Consider the following 20516-nt stretch of genomic DNA (forward strand, 5'->3'; position numbering starts at 1 on the left):
ACGTTTAGTGCAAGGTATATCAAGGAAAGTCCAATCTCGCACCAGGGTCTCTTCCATACCCCGCAACACTGCTCTCTCTCCCCATCCCCGCACTCGCAACAAGGGCAGAGTCCCCCTAGTCCTCACCTTTCACCCCACCAGCCGGCAAATACAATAAATTATCCTCCGCCATTTTCGCCACCTCCAACGTGACCCCACCACTCGCCACATCTTCCCATCTCCCCCCATGTCTGCCTTCTGCAAAAACCGCTCCCTCCGCAACTCCCTTGTCAATTCTCCCCTTCCCTCCCGTACCACCCCCTCCCCGGGCACTTTCCCTTGCAACTGCAAGAAATGCCACACCTGTCCCTTCACCTCCCCCCTCGACTCCATTCAAGGACCCAAGCAGTCGCTCCAGGTGCGACCAAGGTTCACCTGCATCTCCTCCAACCTCATCTACTGCATCCGCTGCTCTAGATGCCAGCTGATCTACATCGGTGAGACTATGCGGAGGTTGGGCGATCGCTTCGCCCAACACCTCCGCTCAGTCCGCAAGAACCTACCTGAACTCCCGGTGGCTCAGCACTTCAAGTCCCCCTCCCATTCCCAATCCGACCTCTCTGTCCTGGGTCTCCTCCATTGCCAGAGTGAGCAACACCGGAAATTGGAGGAACAGCACCTCATATTCCGCCTGGGTAGCCTGCGTCCGGCGGGCATGAACATTGAATTCTCCCAATTTTGCTAGCCCTTGATGTCTCCTCCCCTTCCTTATCCCTCGAGCTGTCTCCTCCCATCCCCCCGCCCTCGGGCTCCTCCTCCTCCCTTTTTCCTTCCTTCTCCCCCCACCCCCCATCAGTCTGAAGAAGGGTTTCGGCCCGAAACGTCACCTATTTCCTTCGCTCCATAGATGCTGCTGCACCCGCTGAGTTTCTCCAGTATTTTTGTGCACCTCCGATCTAGGATAGTCTGAGTGTAACCAAAGAGGTAGATAGTAGTTCCCAGATCACTCGATCTCTGACATACACTGGAACTATTACACTGCATTATTTCAACTCCTCCAGGCGTTCATTGTACAAGGTTTTGCAATGTATCAGGTTGTGGAAGAGATCTGTGAAATCCAGTGCTCACCTGGGGGAGAATGTGTGTGTAGTGATTCCCCACACACTCCTGGATAGAGTCCTGACACACTGTGTAACCCCACACACTCCTGGATAGAGTCCTGACACACTGTGTAACACCACACACTCCTGGATAGAGTCCCTGGCACACTGTGTAACCCCACACACTCCTGGATAGAGTCCTGACACACTGTGTAACCCCACACACTCCTGGATAGAGTCCTGACACACTGTGTAACCCCACACACTCCTGGATAGAGTCCCTGGCACACTGTGTAACCCCACACACTCCTGGATGTCCCTAACACACTGTGTAACCCCACACACTCCTGGATAGGGTCCCTGACACACTGTGTAACCCCACACACTCCTGGATAGAGTCCTGACACACTGTGTAACCCCACACACTCCTGGATAGAGTCCTGACACACTGTGTAACCCCACACACTCCTGGATGAAGTCCTGACAAACTGTGTAATCCCACACACTCCTGGATAGAGTCCTGACACACGGTGTAACCCCACACACTCCTAGAGTCCTGACACACTGTGTAACCCCACACCCTCCTGGATAGAGATCCCGACACACTGTGTAACCCCACACACTCCTGGATGGGTCCCTGATACACTGTGTAACCCCACACATTCCTGGGTGTCCCTGACAGACTGTGTAACCCCACACACTCCTGGAAGGGTCCCTGACACACTGTGTAACCCCACACACTCCTGGATAGAGTCCTGATACACTGTGTAATGTTGTTTTCAGTTGAGCCATCTAACATTGTGTCCATTATCTGCCTTTTCCCGTGCAAGATGTTCAACAGAAACACAAGGAGACTCTGCGAGCAGAGACTGAAACACTGAGTGTGAACACCATCCTGATGAACGAGAAGGTTAAGAATTTCCTGCTGCTTGATCGATACGCTGAGCTCACAATCATCTCCACTGTTCGAGATCGGACACTGGTGGAACATGAGCTGCTGGCAAGAGGCCGGGACCATGAGGAATGGCAAGAGAAACATCTCCGGGGAGAACTGGAAAAAATCAGGACTGATCAATTGTTCCACAGCTGCTTTTCCCGGAGTAAATCCCGATCTGGGAGTTCAGAATCAGTAGCCGGAGTCGCGGGGAGTTCAGCATCAGTGTCCGGAGTCGCAGGGATCGGAAAAACAACAATGGTGCAGAAGCTTGTTCATGACTGGGCCACAGGGAAAATATTGCAACAATTTCAGTTTGTCTTCAGTTTCAAATTCCGGGATTTGAACATGATTAAACACAGAATAACCCTGAAGGAACTGATTCTGGATCAGTATCCTTACTTTGGGAATATGCTGCGGGAGGTCTGGAAGAACCCAGAGGGATTGCTGTTTATATTCGACGGTCTGGATGAATTCAAGGGCAGAATCGATTTTGCTGACAGTCGGAGAGAGACAGAACCTAAGCACCAGTGTCCAGATCCCGAGTGGTGGTGTGAAGTGTCTGACATTGTATACAGTTTAATCCAGCACAAGCTGCTCCCAGGGTGTTCAGTGCTAGTGACCACCCGCCCCACTGCGTTACATTTACTGGAAAAGGCAGAGATCAGTGTCTGGGCTGAAATCCTGGGATTTGTTGGTGAGGAGCGGAAGGAATATTTCACCAGGTATTTTGAAGATCAGACGGTGGCAGCAGCTGTTTTCAAACACGTGAAGGAGAACGAGATCCTGTACACCATGAGCTACAACCCCGCCTACTGCTGGATCCTTGTCCTGGCACTGGGCCCCTTCTTCACACAAACACACCGGGACCCGCAGCGAGTTCCCAAAACCATCACACAACTATATTGCTACTTTATTTACAACATCCTGAAAAACCACGGCCGTGAGATTGAGAGCCCCCGTGAGGTGTTACTGAGGGTTGGTCAGATGGCCTTCACTGGAGTGTCTGAGAAGAACATTGTGTTCACGGATGAAGATTTGATCAAATACAATTTGCAGCCTTCCCAGTTCCTGTCCGGGTTCCTGATGGAACTTTTGGAGAGAGAGGATTCAGCCCGGAGCGTGGTGTACACCTTCCCGCACCTCACCATCCAAGAGTTTGTAGCCGCACTCGCACAATTCCTGACTGTAGATCGCGGGGATATCACGACACTCCTCATTGAAGCCCATGGCATGACAGACGGGCGATTTGAAGTATTTCTCCGTTTTGTCGCTGGTCTCTCCTCCTCACGGACAGCTTGGATCCTGGAGAAGTTTCTGGGTAAATTCCCTCATCAAACAATCTGCCGAGTGAGTGACTGGGTGAAGGAGGAGGTTAAACGCCGGGCTAGAAACACAGAGAGTGTCGCTGGTAAACGGAGGCTCCTGAACACGATGCACTACCTGTTTGAGTCACAGAATCCTGTACTGGCTCAGCAGACACTGGGATCTGTGGAAACACTTACATTCTGTGGACTGGGACTGACCCCGATTGACTGTGTGGTCCTGTCTCATGCCATCAGGCTCTGTGATACAATCAAACACCTCGATCTGGGGAGCTGCCGCATTCAGTGTGAAGGTCTCCAGCGGCTGGGACCGGCTCTGCACAAGTGTCAGGACTTGAGGTAACTGTCCGTTTGATGCTAACACTGAACTGTAAAATTGTTCCACTATTTTGTTATTCCGTCCGTCCAGCACCCCTTCTATGGGGCCGAGCGGCCGTCACTGTGCCCGGGGGGGGGGGGCACCCCTCCTATTTTACCCCTCCCTCCCCCAGGTCACCGGTGATCGACCCCTTCCCCCGGGTCGTGCGTGTTGCCTGCCGCCGTTCTCTGCACGGGGAACATTTCCTGGTCGTCGGTCGGGGAATGAGAATAAATGGTGAAAGTCACCAAACACCACATTCACACAGATTTGTTCAATCATGTGCTGAGATGTTTCCAGAAATATCCCTTTGGGAGAAGTTGTCTATCTCAGCCTCGGGGTTTGTTTCTTACTCTGTCTGTTTGTGTTTAGACTGGGACACAACAACGTGGGAGATTCCGGAGTGAAACTGGTGTCTGCGGCTCTGAGGAACCCGGACTGTAAAATACAGAAACTGCAGTAAGTTCCAGACTGTGAGAGATTGTGTTTACACTCACTGGGTGTCTGACACTGAACATTAATATGATCAGTAATTGTGTCACTGATAAACACTGGGGATTTGCACCGTCTCCTGTCTCTCTGTGTCCCTCACCCTCACTCTCTCTCATCTCCAGGCTGGGCAGTGTCGGTCTCACAGATTCTGGAGCCGAGGATCTCGCCTCCGCCCTCAGTACAAACCCCTCACTGACGGAGCTGAACCTGACAGGCAACTCCCTCACAGACCGATGTGTCCCCGCTCTCCGCGATCTCATACTGACCCTCCCGAGACTGAAGCTGATCGGGTGAGTGTTTGTGTTAATGTTTAATGTGATCAAATATCAGGGGATCCATCCATCCGCAGGCTTCTTTCTCCTGTGGATTTGTTCTGTAAGTGTTGTTGAAATATTAACCCCAGCCCCTGTTATTAACACTGTTGTTTCATCTGTTTATTTCCTCTTTATTCCACCACTTGTTTCAGGCTGGGGGTGAATAAGTTCAGTCCAACCGGGGAGAAGGAACTGAAGTCGCTGCAGGAACCCAAACCTGGACTGACAGTGTTTGTGTGAACATCTCGTGGTGTAAACGTCACCGCCCTGGGGACTGGAATATTGTTGGCCGATTCCCCGCACTCCCTCCCCTTTAAACGACCGCCCTCCCTTCCCTTTAAGCCCGACGCTTCCCGGGCGGTGACGTCAGAGGCGGCCCTACCCGCTGTCACGTGACCCGGGTACTCAGCGCTGCTGATGCTGATGATGATGCCAGATATCCGGTGCTGCCTGCCTGCCATCCAAACATAGAAAATAGGTGCAGGAGTAGAGGCCATTCGGCCCTTCGAGCCTGCACCGCCATTCAATATGATCATGGCTGATCATCCAACTCAGTGTCCTGTACCTGCCTTCTCTCCATACCCCCTGATCCCTTTAGCCACAAGGGCCACATCTAACTCCCTCTTAAATATAGCCAATGAACTGTGTGGCCTCAACTACCTTCTGTGGCAGAGAATTCCAGAGATTCACCACTCTCTGTGTGAAAAATGCTTTCCTCATCTCGGTCCTAAAGGATTTCCCCCTTATCCTTAAATTGTGACCCCTTGTTCTGGACCAAAACTGTACGCAATACTCCAGGTGTGGTCTCACCAAGACCCTGTAAAACTGCAGTACAATCTCCCTGCTCCTATACTCCCTCACCATCTTCCAGTCCCGCCTCAAGACCCATCTCTTCACCTCTGCCTATCCTTAGCCCCACATCCCCCTCCCTTTTCATCTGTGTATTAATTGCCTCATATTGTGTTTTGTACTGAATTCTGTCTTTACTTTGTGTACTAGTCATGTCTCTACTATTTATTTCATTCCCCTTACATGTTTTTCCTCTACCTGCTAATTTTTTGTAAGGTGTCCTTGAGACTCTTGCAAGGCGCCCATAAATAAAATTTATTGTTATTATTATTATTATTATTATACTCAAATCCTCTATGGCAAGAATGTCTTTCCTCAGATTAAGAAACCAAAACTGTACGCAATATTTCAGGTGTGGTCTCACCAAGACCCTGTACAACTGCAGTACAACCTCCCTGCTCCTATACTCAAATCCTCTTTGGCAAGAATGTCTTTCCTCAGATTAGGAGACCAAAACTGTACGCAATACTCCAGGTGTGATCTCACCAAGACCCTGTACAACTGCAGTAGAACCTCCATGCTCCTATACTCAAATCCTTTTGCTATGAACACTATGTCATATTATGTTTATTGGTCATTTGAGTAGCTGCTAGTTACTGTAACACCATGCAGATGAATTGTGTGAGTGAGTGGACTTTCATAAACATGTATTGTACCTTGACGTGTATGACTCGACTCATTACAACGAGGACAGCACAAGAATAGACTCTTCAGCCCACAATATTTGTGCATGAAAACATTTGTGTATCGGCTGAAGTTACACACTCATCCATTCCTCTCCCTACCTTGTACTCTTGTTCACTGAAATATCTCTCGTACGCTAGAACGAATACGACATTCTCCACCGCCTCTTGAGTCGCCTCTTCCAGCCTCTTGCGGTAATGATTTGTCAAATCCAGCAGCTGCGAATCATCACACCTTTCCAGGAGCTCCGTCATCGAAGACATTGGACGAGCTGTGATGAATCAAAATAATGGAATTGTCTGTTTTCCTCCACCGATAGCTGTCACCACCCTACTCTGCTAAACGGCAGACCACATAGAAACATAGACAATAGGTGCAGGAGTAGAGGCCATTCGGCCCTTCGAGCCTGCACCATTCGCCATTCATTATGATCATGGCTGATCATCCAACTCAGTATCCTGTACCTGCCTTCTCTCCATACCCCCTGATCCCTTTAGCCACAAGGCCCACACCTAACTCCCTCATAAATATAGCCAATGAACTGTGGCCTCAACTACCTTCTGTGGCAGAGAATTCCACAGGTTCACCACTCTCTGTGTGGGGAAAAAAATGTTTTTCTCATCTCAACATCCCCCTTATCCTTAAACTGTGTGTGTGGCCCCTTGTTCTGGACTTCCCCAACATCGGGAACAATCTTCTTGCATCGAGCCTGTCCAACCCCTTAAGAATTTTGTACGTTTCTATAAGATCCCCCCTCAATCTTCTAAATTCTAGCGAGTACAAGCCGAGTCTATCCAGTCTTTCTTCCTCTCACCCCCTCCCATCTCCTCCCCCCCCCCTTCTCCTCTCCCCCCCCCCATTTCCTCTCCCCCACCCCTCTCTCCTCCACCTCTCCATCTCCCTCTCCCATCTCCCTGCTCCCCTCGCTCCCCCTCCCCACACCTCCTTCCTCCCTCCGCACTCTTCTCCCCCATCCCCTACCCCATCTCCCTCCTCCCCTCCCTCCGCCCCCTTCCCCCTACCCCTCTTCCCCCTACCCCATCTCGCCCTCCGCCATCTCCTCTCCCCCTTCTCCTCTCCACCCCAGCTCCTCTCCCCCATCTCCTCTCCCCGCTTCTCCTCTCCACCACTTCTCCTCTCCCCCATCTCCTCCCCCCCCTTCTCTCCCCCATCTCCTCTCCCCCGATATCTCCTCTCCTCTCCCCTCCCATCTCCTCCCCCCCCCCCCCCCACTCTCCCCCCCTCCCCCTCTCCCTTTTCCCCTCCCCCACCCCTCTCCCCCTCCACACTCTTCCCCCTCTCTCCTCCCCTCTCTTCCACCTCTCCCCCTCCCTCCCTCCACACTTCCCCCTCTCTCCCCCTACCCCTCCCCCCTTCTCCTCCCCCTCTCCCGCCCCCTCTCCCTCTCTCCCCTACCCCTCTCCCCCACCCACACTCTTCCCCCTCTCTCCCATACCCCACACCTCTCCCACCCCCACTCTTCCACCACTCCCCCTACCCCATCTCTCCCTCTCCTACCCCTCTGTCCCTCTTCCCCCTCATCTCCTCCCCCTTCTCCCCACCATCTTCTCTCCCGCCTTCTCCTCCCCCCATCTCCTCTCCCCCTCCCTCCACACTCTACCGCCAAGATTCAAGATTCAAGATAGTTTTAATTGTCACATGTGCCAGATGGCACAGTGAAATGAAATTCCCATACAGCCATACAATAAAAATAAAAGACGCAACACACGATAGAATTTAACATAAAACATCCCCACCACACACGCACAGCAGAATCAGTGTTCCCCACTGTGTGGGAAGGCACCAAAGTCAGTCTTCTTCCTCCACTGTTCCCCGCCTTCTTCTCTCCCCCCTTCTCTCCCCCTCCCTCCACACTCTCCCTTTCCTCCCCCCTTCTCCTCCCCACACTCTCCCCTCCCCCTTCTCCCCCACCCTTCCCTCTCCTCTCCCACCCTCCCATCTCCCCCCCCTTATCCCCTTCTCCCCTTCTCCCTCTCCTCCCACCCACACTCTTGCCCCTCTCTCCCATACCCCACACCTCTCCTCCCCCCACTCTCCCCACCACTCCCCACTCTCCCCACTCCCCCCTCCCCCACCACCATATTCCCGGACAGGCAGACAGACAGACAGAATAATGTGGCCATTAAACAATAATATTTCCTCACCTTCCTCTGGACTTTAAACCTTGTTCCCGCCGCCAACTGTCGACGCCCGTTAAACCCGCGCGGTCCGTGCAGTCGACGCTCGTTCCCGCCCTGAGCAACTGTCGACGCTGCTCGACCGCCCCCACCCCGGCAACTGTATAACGCTCGCTCCCCCACCACAACCGGGCGGCACGACTGTATTACACTCGATCCCGGGCGGCCCAATTGTCGATGCTCCATCCCCCACCCCGGCAACTGTATAACGCTCGCTCCCCCACAACAACCGGGCGGCCCGACTGTATTGCACTCGATCCCGGGCGGCCCCATTGTCGATGCTCCACCCTCCACCCCGGCAACTGTATTATATTAAATTAATTAAAGTCCATACAGATAGATTTTCATAAATTCAGACTTTGTACCTTTCAGTTAGAGTTGATTCATGGGGGCCTTCTTTGTGTTCCAGCACATCAGCAGGGACTTTGAAGGCTTTCTTGCACTTTAATCCACCGCAGCACTTTCTTCAGCCTTTTTAATGTTTTTCCCACTAAATACAATGAACCTGCTGCAAGTTTCGTCATTTATTCCACAGAACAACACATGGGAATCTCCAGTAAAACAGGCATCTGTGAAGCCCCCTCAGCCATGTTGTGTGCTAGCCTGAAACAAAGCGCGTGATTGGCCAACTGGCAGACAACTCAATGTTAAATGTGCTTTGATTGGACTAAAACATTCCCCACATTTTTCCCGTTTTTCTCTATTTTAATAAAAATGTGCAAGTCTTCTTCATATCGAGTTTCAGGGGTGATTTATATAAATATCTTTACACAATATGTGAACATTTCATGTAGTTTGGTGACTTGGGTCACGAAATCCTATTTCTACACACATTTTTGATGCTCGGCCCACAGCCTAAGAGAGGGGGAAAGAGGGAAGAGAGAGAGGGGGAAGGAAGAGAAGAGAGTGGGGGAGAGAGAGGTAAGGAGGAGGGGGGAAAGAGCGAAGGAAGAGAGGGGAGGAAGGAGTGATAGAGGGAAGGAGGAGAGGGGAGAGGGGTGGAGAGAGGGAAGGAAGAGGGAGAGAGAGGGAAAAAGGAGAAGTAGGGGAGAGGAGAGAGGGAAGGAGGAGAAGAGATGGAAGGAGGAGGATGGAGGGAACAGAGAGAGAGTGAGGAAGAGAGAGGGGGAAGGAGACGAGGGAGGAAGAGAGAGAGAGAGAGAGGGGGAAGAAGTGAAAGAGGGAAGGAAGAGGGTGAGAGAGGGAAGAAGGAGGAGAAGAGAGAGAGAGAGGGGGAAGGAGAAGAGGGGGAAGGAGGAGAGGGAGGAGGAGGAGAGGGGGAAGGAGGAGGATGAGAGGAAGGAGGAGGAGGAGGAGAGGGGGAAGGAGGAGGAGGAGAGGGGGAAGGAGGAGGGGGAGAGGGGGAAGGAGGAGGAGGAGGAGGGGGGGAAGGAGGAGGAGAGGGGGAAGGAGGAGGAGGAGGAGAGGTGAAGGGGGAGGGGGAGAGGGGGAAGGAGGAGGAGGAGGAGGAGAGGGAAGGAGGAGGAGGAGAGGGGGAAGGAGGAAGCGAGGGATGAAAGTGAAGGTGGATGTGGGGAAGTGAATGAATGAATGGAACGAGCGACCGTTGGTGGAGAATGTTCTGGAATCTTCTGCCCGGCGGGAAACGCGCGACGGCGACGGTTGAGGGGACGTGGATCGGGCGGGAAATAACGCGCAGGCGCGTGAGCGAGCGGGCGCCGACAGTTGGTCCGGGGCCGGGAATGTTGTGGAACGTTGCGTGTTGACGTCACTGGGCCTCGCTCACTCGCTCGCTCGCGCCGTTGCCCGGGAGCGGCCGCTGGTGACGACAGCTTGAAGCCGGGAGCGGGAGCGGGAGCGGGAGCGCGCGTGAGCAAAGGGGCGTCGACAGTTGGTCCGGGGCGGAAAGGTTGCGTGTTGACGTCACTGGGCCTCGCTCACTCGCTCGCGCCGTTGCCCGGGGCCGGGAGCGGCCGTTGGTGACGACAGACAGACGACACATTCAAACCGGGAGCGCGAGCGAGCGCGTTGGACCGACCCCCCTATTCAGAATTAAACTGTCGACAGTTGTTCGGCCCGGGAGCGGGAGCGGGAGCGGGAGCGGCCAATGGTCGACTACAGCAGGACCGTGCGGGTAACGGGCATTGACAGGTGTGTGTGGGTGTGGGGGGTGGAGGAAGCTGACGCCGGGCGGGCGGGGAGACTCGGGGCCGCTGTGGGGAGCGGGGACAGCAGATTGACATCCATCCATCCATCGGTGAGTATTTTGTCCGCCGCTCCCCAGTGGACACCGGCTCCATTGAAGTCAATGGGAGTGAAGCCATAGGCGGCCATCCTAACTACTGGCAGTCTCCCATTGAAGTCAATGGGAGTGAAGCCATAGGCGGCCATCTTAGCTACTGGCAGTCTCCCGGGAGCGGGCGTCGGCTGCAGGACCGTGCGGGTAACGGACATTGACAGGTGGGGGGGGGGGGGGGGTGGAGCTGACGCCGGGCGGGGAGCGAGCGTTGACAGTTGGGGTTCGTGAGAGGGAGGGGGGGGGGCAGAGAAAAGTGGGGAAGAGGGAGGATGGTAGAGAGTGAGGGTGAAAGGGGAGGGTAGGGGAGAGGTGGAGAGAGGAGGAGGAGAGTGGAGAGATAGAGGGAGTAAGTGACGGGGGAGAGAGGTGGAGGGTAAGAGAGAGGAGGAGGGAGAGAGGAGGAGGGGGGGATGGGGAGAGGCAGGAGAGAGAGATCCTGTAGTCGGGATCGAACCCGGGTCTCCGGCGATGCATTTTGCTGTAAGGCAGCAACTCTACCTGTTGTACGCGCCACCGTGAAACCCCGGGGAGAGTGGCGCCGTGTGTCAACCGGGTCTCCGCTCATCAGTGAACATCATCTCCACATTCACTCTGTCCAAGCCTTTCACTATTTGATGGGGCGTGGAGGGTGCAGAGGGGGTTCGTGAGGATGGGGACGGGGTTTGTAGGGTGCAGAGAGGGTTTGGGAGAGAGGGGAGAGGATGCAGAGAGGGTTCGGAAGGGATATGGAGAGTGCACAGGGTTTGGGAGAGGGTGGGATGTGGAGGACGCAGAGAGGGTTCAGTAGGGTGGGGATTGGGTGTGGAGGGTGAAGAGAGGGTTCAGGAGGGTGAGGAGAGAGTTCAGGAGGGGGTATGGAGGGTGAGGAGAGGGTTCAGGAGGGTGAGGATGGGGTTCAGGAGGGTGAAGAGAGGGTTCAGGAGGGTGAGGATGGGGTTCAGGAGGGTGAAGAGAGGGTTCAGTAGGGTCAGGATTTGGTGTGTAGGTGAAGAGAGGGTTCAGGTGGGCGAGGATGGGGTGTGGAGGGTGAAGAGAGGGTTCAGGAGGGTGAGGATGGGGTTCAGGAGGGTGAAGAGAGGGTTCAGTAAGGTCAGGATTTGGTGTGTAGGTGAAGAGAGGGTTCAGGAGGGCGAGGATGGGGTGTGGAGGGTGAAGAGAGGGTTCAGGAGGGTGAGGATTGGGTGTGGAGGGTGAAGAGAGGGTTCAGGAGGGTTCGGGATGGGGTATGGAGGGTGAGGAGAGGGATCAGGAGGGTGAGGATGGAGTGGGGAGGGTGGCGAGATGGCTCGGCAGGGTGGGGACAGGGTGGGTGGGTGACAGCATGGTGCCAGATGGGGTGACTGTGAAATGTGAGACCATCCTCGCCAGCAGACAATGAAGCAGCAATGCTGTATTCTGTGAATGTTTTTGTACTATTATACAATGAACATGGTGCCTTGCTACAGCAGCAACAAGAGTATTAGATAACATTTATTGACATAAATAAGGAATAGTATTGCATCAAGTTTCATCAGACTGGCGTTGCCGTGTGTAGCGAGACCGATGCTCAGCCTCTGTTCTTTAATGTTTAGATGAATGATGGATGACCTGAATGAAATGTCCATAGATTGGATGTATGCCGGGTGGTATGTTATGCTGCATGTAAGAATATAATTGTTTCATTGTACATGTGAGAATTTAACACTCTTGATTCCTGGTTATTCCCCTGAGTGAAGAGTCCAGATCTAGGGGTCAGAATCTGTGACTGGGGTGGTGGTCGGTGTGTTTCTGGGGTGGCTTGTTTCTGACTAAGGAACGGTGGAACAATGCAGGGATGCCCAGCTCCACCCAGTGTAAATGTGCTTGGGGTTCCTGTCTTCATCACTGTGTCTACCAGTGGTACCTCCATCCCCCAGCTACCGTTGGTCATTCGCGGTTTCAATACATTGAGGACAGAGGAAGCCAATTATTTGACCCACAGTGTCTTTGCCGGTTGTGCAAGAGTTCATCGGTCAGATCCCACCTTCTGGTAACCAGTCTTCAAGCACACACTGTAGTGTATAGGTTTCTTCACGGGTAATTTTGGCTGAGTTCCAGATCTGTACTGATCCTGTGGTGGGAGAAACGTTTCACCAGGTCTACAATCTTTCAGCTAATTCGTGTATCACCGTGCTACCCTGTATTTGACCGAATTACTCAGGGAAAGTGGTCCACCCCCTTTCGTCCCTCATCTCATTACTCTATACAGCTCAATTGATGCTCTCATGAAATTTAGCCTTTCCAATAATTTATCAAACTTCCAAATACAGTTAATAATTTCCAAACTTATTCCAATTAACCACCTAACAGCCGGTCACTTTGCCAATGTTAACCTTTCTTTGAATTAGAAATGTGTGGTAAATGTTTGAGTTGTGTTTACGTGTCGGAACAGCATTTGTTTTATTTGAGCAGTAGTTGTGAGCAGCTAATTCCACCCACGACATGTGACATGTTCTGTTGGTGGAGAGAGTTCACCATTTGGGCTCATCGTTATTTTAAAGTAAAGGTGGTGTGCAACCTAAATGGGAACTTGAGGTTGTGTTTTCCGGTTTGAGTTTAGACCTGCAGCATCTGTGGGTTTGAGTTTAGACCTGAAGCATCTGTGGGTTTGATATTAGACCTGCAGCATCTGTGGGTTTGATATTAGACCTGCAGCATCTGTGGGTTTGATATTAGACCTGCAGCATCTGTGGGTTTGAGTTTAGACCTGAAGCATCTGTGGGTTTGATATTAGACCTGCAGCACCTGTGGGTTTGAGTTTAGACCTGCAGCATCTGTGGGTTTGAGTTTAGACCTGCAGCATCTGTGGGTTTGATATTAGACCTGCAGCATCTGTGGGTTTGGTATTAGACCAGCAGCATCTGTGGGTTTGATATTAGACCTGCAGCATCTGTGGGTTTGAGATTAGACCTGCAGCATCTGTGGGTTTGAGATTAGACCTGCAGCATCTGTGGGTTTGTTTAATTTCCTTCCTGCCATGATGACGCAGTGCGCATGTGCACAGGCTGGCAAGTCACCGGATGGGCGTCGTTTCCTTCCAGCCGACCGACCTGTTGCAGCGGCGGGGGAAGAGAGAAGAGAAGGGAGGGAGTCCACGGGCTGGGGGAGCGGGAAGAGGAGAGGAGAGGGACTCCACTGTCCAGGCCGCGGTGGGGAGCGGGGCCCACCGCGGTGTCTGAGCGGGCGGGGAGACTCAGGGCCGGGGAGCGAGGACAGCAGATTGACATCCATCCATCCATCCATCCGTGAGTATTTTGTCCGCCGCTCCCTAGTGGACGGCTCTAATCTTGGGGAGAGACTTGGGTTAAATTCCCCATTGAATGTGATTTGTTCTTGTCTGTCTGCAACACATTGAATTTATTGTTGTGAGCAAATGTGTCCCAGTGATAGTTTGAAGCAGAAAAGTCATGTTCCACAACAGCTGCTGTGTTTTGTCATTGGTTGTGTTTGTGTAGATGCTGCAAATCACACAGACTTCTATAAAGTTGGAACTAACAGTTGATGTGGTGAATGCGCTGAGCAGTCTGGTGGAGTCAAAGCAAATGTCCCAGTTTGTTTTACACTTACTAAATGGCTCAATGTTCAGGGAACTGTTTCATAATGAAACCGTCAGCTTGTTATTTCCAGTTTCAGATATTTTTGCTGATAAACGTCCCCAACTGCCAGAGTAAATGCCTTTCTGAGCCTTCTGTAAGGGGAGTTGCACATTTGTTTCGCCCTGTGGTCACAGATAAGACTAGTTCTGGTGCTAGTTGATCACTGTGCAAGCAGCTCATCAGTTGTTATCGGGCGCAGGTCGGAGTGAGTAGAGTGGTGATTACATTTTAAAGTGGGTCTTTTTCACCAAGTTGAGGAGAACTACTTGCTCAATCCCCTTTTTAAATGACTTAACATCGGGAGCAGCACGTGTGTTGGGTGGTAACATTCCATTCCCTTATCGTCCTTGGGTAATGGGAATATTGGTAGCAAGGTTTATTAAAATTTAGCCAGTTGAAGATGTAGGGACCATTATTTTGTCTTGTTTCATGGCAGTTGGTGCTCTGGGATGACGGGAGATTTGATGGCGTGATTTTGTGAATCTCCTTGTAAATTGCAATAAGTCTTAGCCAGATTCTGCGGCTCTCTAGATATCCCATCCGAGAGAAGTCAGCATATTATTCATGCTTGATTCATGCTTGATTAGTCATTACATACAAAGCGGGCTGCTCGGCGTTGTACTTTCTCCAGGGTGATGTTGCAGTTGTTGAAAGGATCCCATACGGCTCCACAATACACTAATTTGAGCCTGACAAAGGACTTGTAGGCATTCTCTTTGACGGATGTACAACATGCGTGAACATTTATTTTGAGTAGGCCGAGGGACAGTGCTCCCAGGATGATAGTAAAAGGAAAGGATACTTTGAGGATTTCGGATTTGCAACACAGAATGCGTTTTGTACATGTCAGTTCTCATTTCATTATTCAAATGAGTTGGGACTATTGGGTATGTGAATGGAAATATGAAAGTTGCACAAATCTATTGAACACTGTAGGATGACGTGTGACTTTCGCAACCGTTTTTTTTGGGCATGGAATTTTTAAAAAGATATTGCTATTCCAGAAGATCTGAATGAAAAAGATAAACATGCTGGAAACACTCAGCAGTTTGAGCAGCATTTGATTACAGTCCCAGTTCTGATAATGGATCATCTAACATTGCACTTCCATTGTTTTCTGCATGCACTATTTTAATCAATAAAGTAAATACACATACCCAAACTCCACAAACCTGACTGTCCCGGTAGACCCATTGTCTCTGCCTGTTCGTGCCCCACCTAACTCATTTCCACATACCTTGACTCCATCCTATCCCCCTTGGTTAAATCCCTCCCTACCTATTTTCAAGACACCTCAGACACTCTCCGTCGTCTCCGCGCATTCCATTCTCTAGGCCCTCACCCCCTCATCTTCACCATGGACGTCCAGTCACTCTACACCTCCATCCCCCACCAGGATGTTCTCAAAGCCCTCCGGTTCTTCCTCGACCAGAGAAGCAACCTATACCCGGCCACTGGCACTCTCCTCCGCCTAGCGGAGCTGGTCCTTACCCTCAATAACTTCACGTCCCATTTCCTCCAAATACAAGGCGTAGCCATGGGCACACGCATGGGCCCCAGCTATGCCTGCCTCTTTGTCGGTTACGATGAGCAATCCTTGTTCAATACGTACCAGGGACCCATCCCCGACCTCTACCTCCGCTACATCGACGACTGCTTTTGTGCCACCTCCTGCACCCACACACAACTGACTGACTTCATCCACTTCACCACTAACTTCCATCCGGCACTCAAATCCACCTGGACCATTTCCGACACTTCCCTACCATTCCTTGACCTCACAATCTCCATTGCAGGTGTTAGACTTCTGACCGACATCCACTATAAACCTACTGACTCCCATGGCTGTCTGGACTAAACTTCTTCCCACCCTGCTTCCTGTAAGGACTCCATCCCCTACTCCCAATTCCTCCGCCAACACTGCATCTGCTCCCAGGATGATGCGTTCCACACCAGGGCTTCTGAAATGTCCTCATTCTTCAGGGAACGTGGGTTCCCCTCCTCCACCATAGATGAGGCTCGCACCAGGGTGTCTTCCATACCACGCAACACTGTTCTCCGTCCCCATCCCCCCCACTCGCAACAAGGGCAGAGTCCCCCTAGTCCTCACCTTTCACCCCACCAGCCGTCACGTACAACAAGTAATCCTCCGTCAGTTTCGCCACCTCCAACGTGACCCCACCACTCGCCACATCTTCCCATCTCCCCCCATGTCTGCCTTCCGCAAAGACCACTCCCTCCGCAACTCCCGAGTCAATTCTTCCCTTCCCTCCCGTAACAACCCCTCCCCGGGCACTTTCCCTTGCAACCGCAAGAGATGCAACACTTGTCCCTTTACCTCCCCCTCGACTCCATTCAAGGACCCAAGCAGTCGTTCCAGATGCGACAGAGGTTTACCTGCATCTCCTCCAACCTCATCTATTGCATCCGCTGCTCTAGATGTCAGCTGATCTACATCGGTGAGACCAAGCTTAGGCTTGACGATCGTTTCGCTGAACACCTCCGCTCGGTCCGCAATAACCAACCTGACCTCCCGGTGGCACAGCACTTCAACTCCCCCTCCCACTCCGTATCCGACCTCTCTGTCCTGGGTCCCCTCCATGGCCAGAGCGAGCAACACCCAAATTGGAGGAACAGCACCTCATATTCCACTTGGAGAGTCTTCATCCTGGGGGTATGAACATTGACTTCTCCCAATTTTGTTAGTCCTTGCTGTCTCCTCTCCTTTATCAGCCCTCCTGCTGTCTCCTCCCATCCCCCAGCCTTCGGGCTCCTCCTCCTTCTCCCCGCCCCCCCACCCCCCATCAGTCTGAAGAAGGGTTTCGGCCCGAAACTTTGCCTATTTCCTTCGCTCCATAGATGCTGCTGCACCCGCTCAGTTTCTCCAGCTTTTTTGTGTACCTTCGATTTTCAAGCATCTGCAGTTCCTTCTTAAATACAAGTAAATACACATTGTCTTTATTACACTGGTAACAAATGCTAGTCATTTGCACTTGGCCAGATCACACACAGCCATAAGATAACTAAATAAGTTTGCTTTAGATGCTAGATGTTGTTTAAAGGTAGGGAGAGATCACCTGTCCACAGCTGGGATCGTTCAGGACCAGAAGTAGTACCATTTAATGCAGAATTGTATCTTTCAGCTATGATAATAGAGAATGTCCGCAAGATAGCAAAGGATAATCCCTGTTTGTTGAGGATGAATCAGTTGGAGAGTGCTGACAGGAACAGATGTTTGGTCAACAGTTAAGTAGTTCAATATGCAACAGCACAGTGAAATTCTTTTAGCACATATTACACCTACAGGCATTGCCATTTTCAACGTCCAAATCCGGTCCACCCTCGAGCTCGATGTACTGGTGCATTTCATGTGAACTGACCTCCCTCTCCTCACCCATCTTTGTGTCCCGTGGGGCGACTCCGTCTAACTTGAAGGTGCTGTGGGCACCTTCCTCGCGCCTGTGGGCCATTCCTCGCGCCTGACGTCCCCAGCTCTCAACCGGTAACGCCGTCCGATGAACCTTTGGGCGGGTTTGGGCAGCATCCTGTAGAGATGAGATGGATGATTCTCCTGTGAAGTGGGACTGGTGATGGTACTGCAGACATCATCTGACATCATGGAGACCCTGCAGAGTCCAGGCCTGGGATAGAATCCTTCTATTCTGGAATGGGAACTCCAGGGATGTGGTGGAATGTGCATGGGAGCAGTGGGGATTACAGAGTTGGGATGTTTGCGGTTGGCCCATGAAATGGTTTAATTCCCGGTCCAGCTAGTGGGGAATTTGGCAATGGGTAACATGGTGGTGTGGAAGTTTTTGTCCTGGATGGCAGGGTTGTGGGAAGAATAGGGCCAGCAGAGTGTGATAGTAATTCCCCATCAGTGGGTATTTTTCCTCTTTCTCTGTGAGTTGAAGCCTCCAAACAGGTGAGATGTGGATGTTGGGGATTGGCCGTGTTTGGTCTGGAATAGTGATACGGTGATCAGGGTGTTTGAAAGCTGCAGGGATCTGGCACAAATGATGAATTGCTGCCTTGGATAGATCAGACAGTCTTATGGATGACAGGGCAGACATGAAGAGCTTGGTGGTCTACTTTTCTTGTTTGTTAATTTGCAGGGGTTTACCATCTTGTTTGGATGGGGTGTTTTCCACATCTCCGCTGCACTGTAATGCTGTTTGTTGGTTCACAAGGCAATGTTTTCCTTCACATTCAATTGTCACCTGATGGTTCTGTTAATATTAATAATAATAATAATAACTTTATTTATAAAGCACTTTAAACAACTACAGTTGCCACAAAGTGCTGTACATGAGAAATCATGAACAAAAAGCTATTACAAACAATTAAAAACCATTAAAAACCGTAAAACGAAGGACTATAAAAAACACACTAAAATTAAAAGACATCAAAAGCATAATATTGTTTATTCCAGAGCTACAGAGTTTGTGAACGCCTGTCGACATCATGGCTGAAGGTGGTAACTGGGAAGGTGATTCAGTGGCCTCTACATCAAAGAAACAAACAGGTTTGTGAACCTTCTGTGACATATATATGATGCTCTGACAGTGGGTGTACACCTGATGCAAGAAATGAGGTTCACACGGAAGTGGGAATAGGGAAGGGGCTGAGCCCAGAGAGTTGACATCTACAGGGACATCACCGTCACAGGTGGGCGGATGCAGGAATTGTCCGATAAATCAGCACTCTTTCTGGAAACATATGATCTGAGTTGCCGCCAAAGTTAAGTCAGAATATCAGAGGGGAATTATTAACAAAGATTTGCTCAATATTATAAGAATTTATACACATCGAAAACGCTAATAGACAATAATAAAGTTTCAGAATTTTTGGACGATTGTAACCTTCCAAAACTAGAATTGAAGGAACAAGAGGAACTGGGAGCACAAATTACAGCTAAGGAAATAGAAGACACAATAAACACACTTAAGAATGGAAAAACACCAGGACCAGACGGATTCAGTAATGAATTTTATAAATGTTTTTACGACATAGTGACCCCATGTCTACAGAGAATGTATACACACGCTTTAAAAGAACAAACCTTACCTGAAACACTAGCAGAATCAACGATCACATTAATACTTAAAAAAGATAAATACATAGAAGAACCAGGCTCATATAGAGCTATTGCTTTGTTAAATACGGATCAAAAATGATTAGCGAAAACACTAGCTAGAAGACTAAGTCAATATGTCAGTAAATTAATAAATAAGGATCAAACGGGATTTATACCTAAGAGACATTCATTTAATAACCTGAGACGTCTGTTTAACATAATGCACTCTCACAAACCTCAAGAACAAGAGTTATCTCTCATTTCATTGGGTGCAGAAAAAGCGTTTGATCAAGTAGTATGGGATTATATGATTAAAGTATTGCAAAAATTTCAAATGGGAGAGAACTTCATCGCATGGATAAAATTATTATATAATAAACCCACGGCTAGAATATTAACTAATAATATACTATCTACGAAATTCCAATTAACAAGGGGCAATAGACAAGGATGTTCATTATCACCGCTGTTTTTGGCTCTGGTAATTGAACCTTTAGCTGAAAATATTAGAACACACCCGGATATTTACGGTTATAATACAAAATATTCAAATAACAAAATATCCTTATACGCAGACGATGTATTACTGTATATCACAAAACCCCAAATCAGTATTCCAAACATATTGAATCTAATTGAGGTCTTTGGATCTTTCTCAGGATACAGAATAAACTGGAACAAAAGTGAAATTATGTCGATAAAACCGAAACACTCAACACATCTCTTGAAATTCCCCTTTAAAATAGCCACAGAAAAATTTAAATATTTGGGAATTGAAATCACTAGAAATTATCACGGTATGTTTAATGCCAATTATAGCCCCTATGCAGCCTATATCCCTCCTGATGCTAATGCCAAGCTTGCAATGAAAGAGCTGCATACTGCCATTAGCAATCAACAGACGCACAACCCCGAGGCAGCCTTCATTGTTGCGGGTGACTTCAATCACTCTAACCTGAAGACTGTACTCCCCAAATTCCACCAACATGTCTCCTTCCCCACTAGAGTAGACAAGACACTGGACAAAGTCTACACCAACATGGCTGAAGCTTACAAAGCCATCCCCCTCCCCCACCTTGGTCAGTCTGATCACGTCTCATTGTTCCTGCTCCCTAAGTACTCCCCACTCATCAGACGGGTTAAACCAACTGTGAGGACAGTTAAAGTCTGGTCAGAGGAAGCGGACTTCACACTTCAGCAGTGTTTTGGAAACACTGACTGGAAGGCGTTTGCAGCCCAGGCCACCCTTGACTCCCACACGGACATTGATTCCTACACATCCTCTGTTCTGGACTTTATAAACTCCACCATCAATAGTGTCACCTCCCTCAA

The 20516-nt window shown here is 50.4% G+C and overlaps 1 protein-coding gene and 1 long non-coding RNA gene across 2 annotated transcripts in view; both read left to right on the plus strand.

Moving 5' to 3' along the window:
• Positions 1-20516, plus strand: part of LOC116969229 (NACHT, LRR and PYD domains-containing protein 3-like) — a 256184-nt gene that overhangs the window by 88062 nt on the left and 147606 nt on the right. The gene's annotated exons all lie outside the window — the stretch shown is intronic.
• On the plus strand, positions 4103-4963 carry LOC116969236. The gene is made up of 3 exons (XR_004410687.1): positions 4103-4155; positions 4311-4478; positions 4655-4963. It is a non-coding gene; the product is annotated as an uncharacterized LOC116969236 (long non-coding RNA).

Source organism: Amblyraja radiata, unplaced genomic scaffold (genome assembly GCF_010909765.2).
Source record: "Amblyraja radiata isolate CabotCenter1 unplaced genomic scaffold, sAmbRad1.1.pri S131, whole genome shotgun sequence".
NCBI lineage: Eukaryota > Metazoa > Chordata > Chondrichthyes > Rajiformes > Rajidae > Amblyraja > Amblyraja radiata.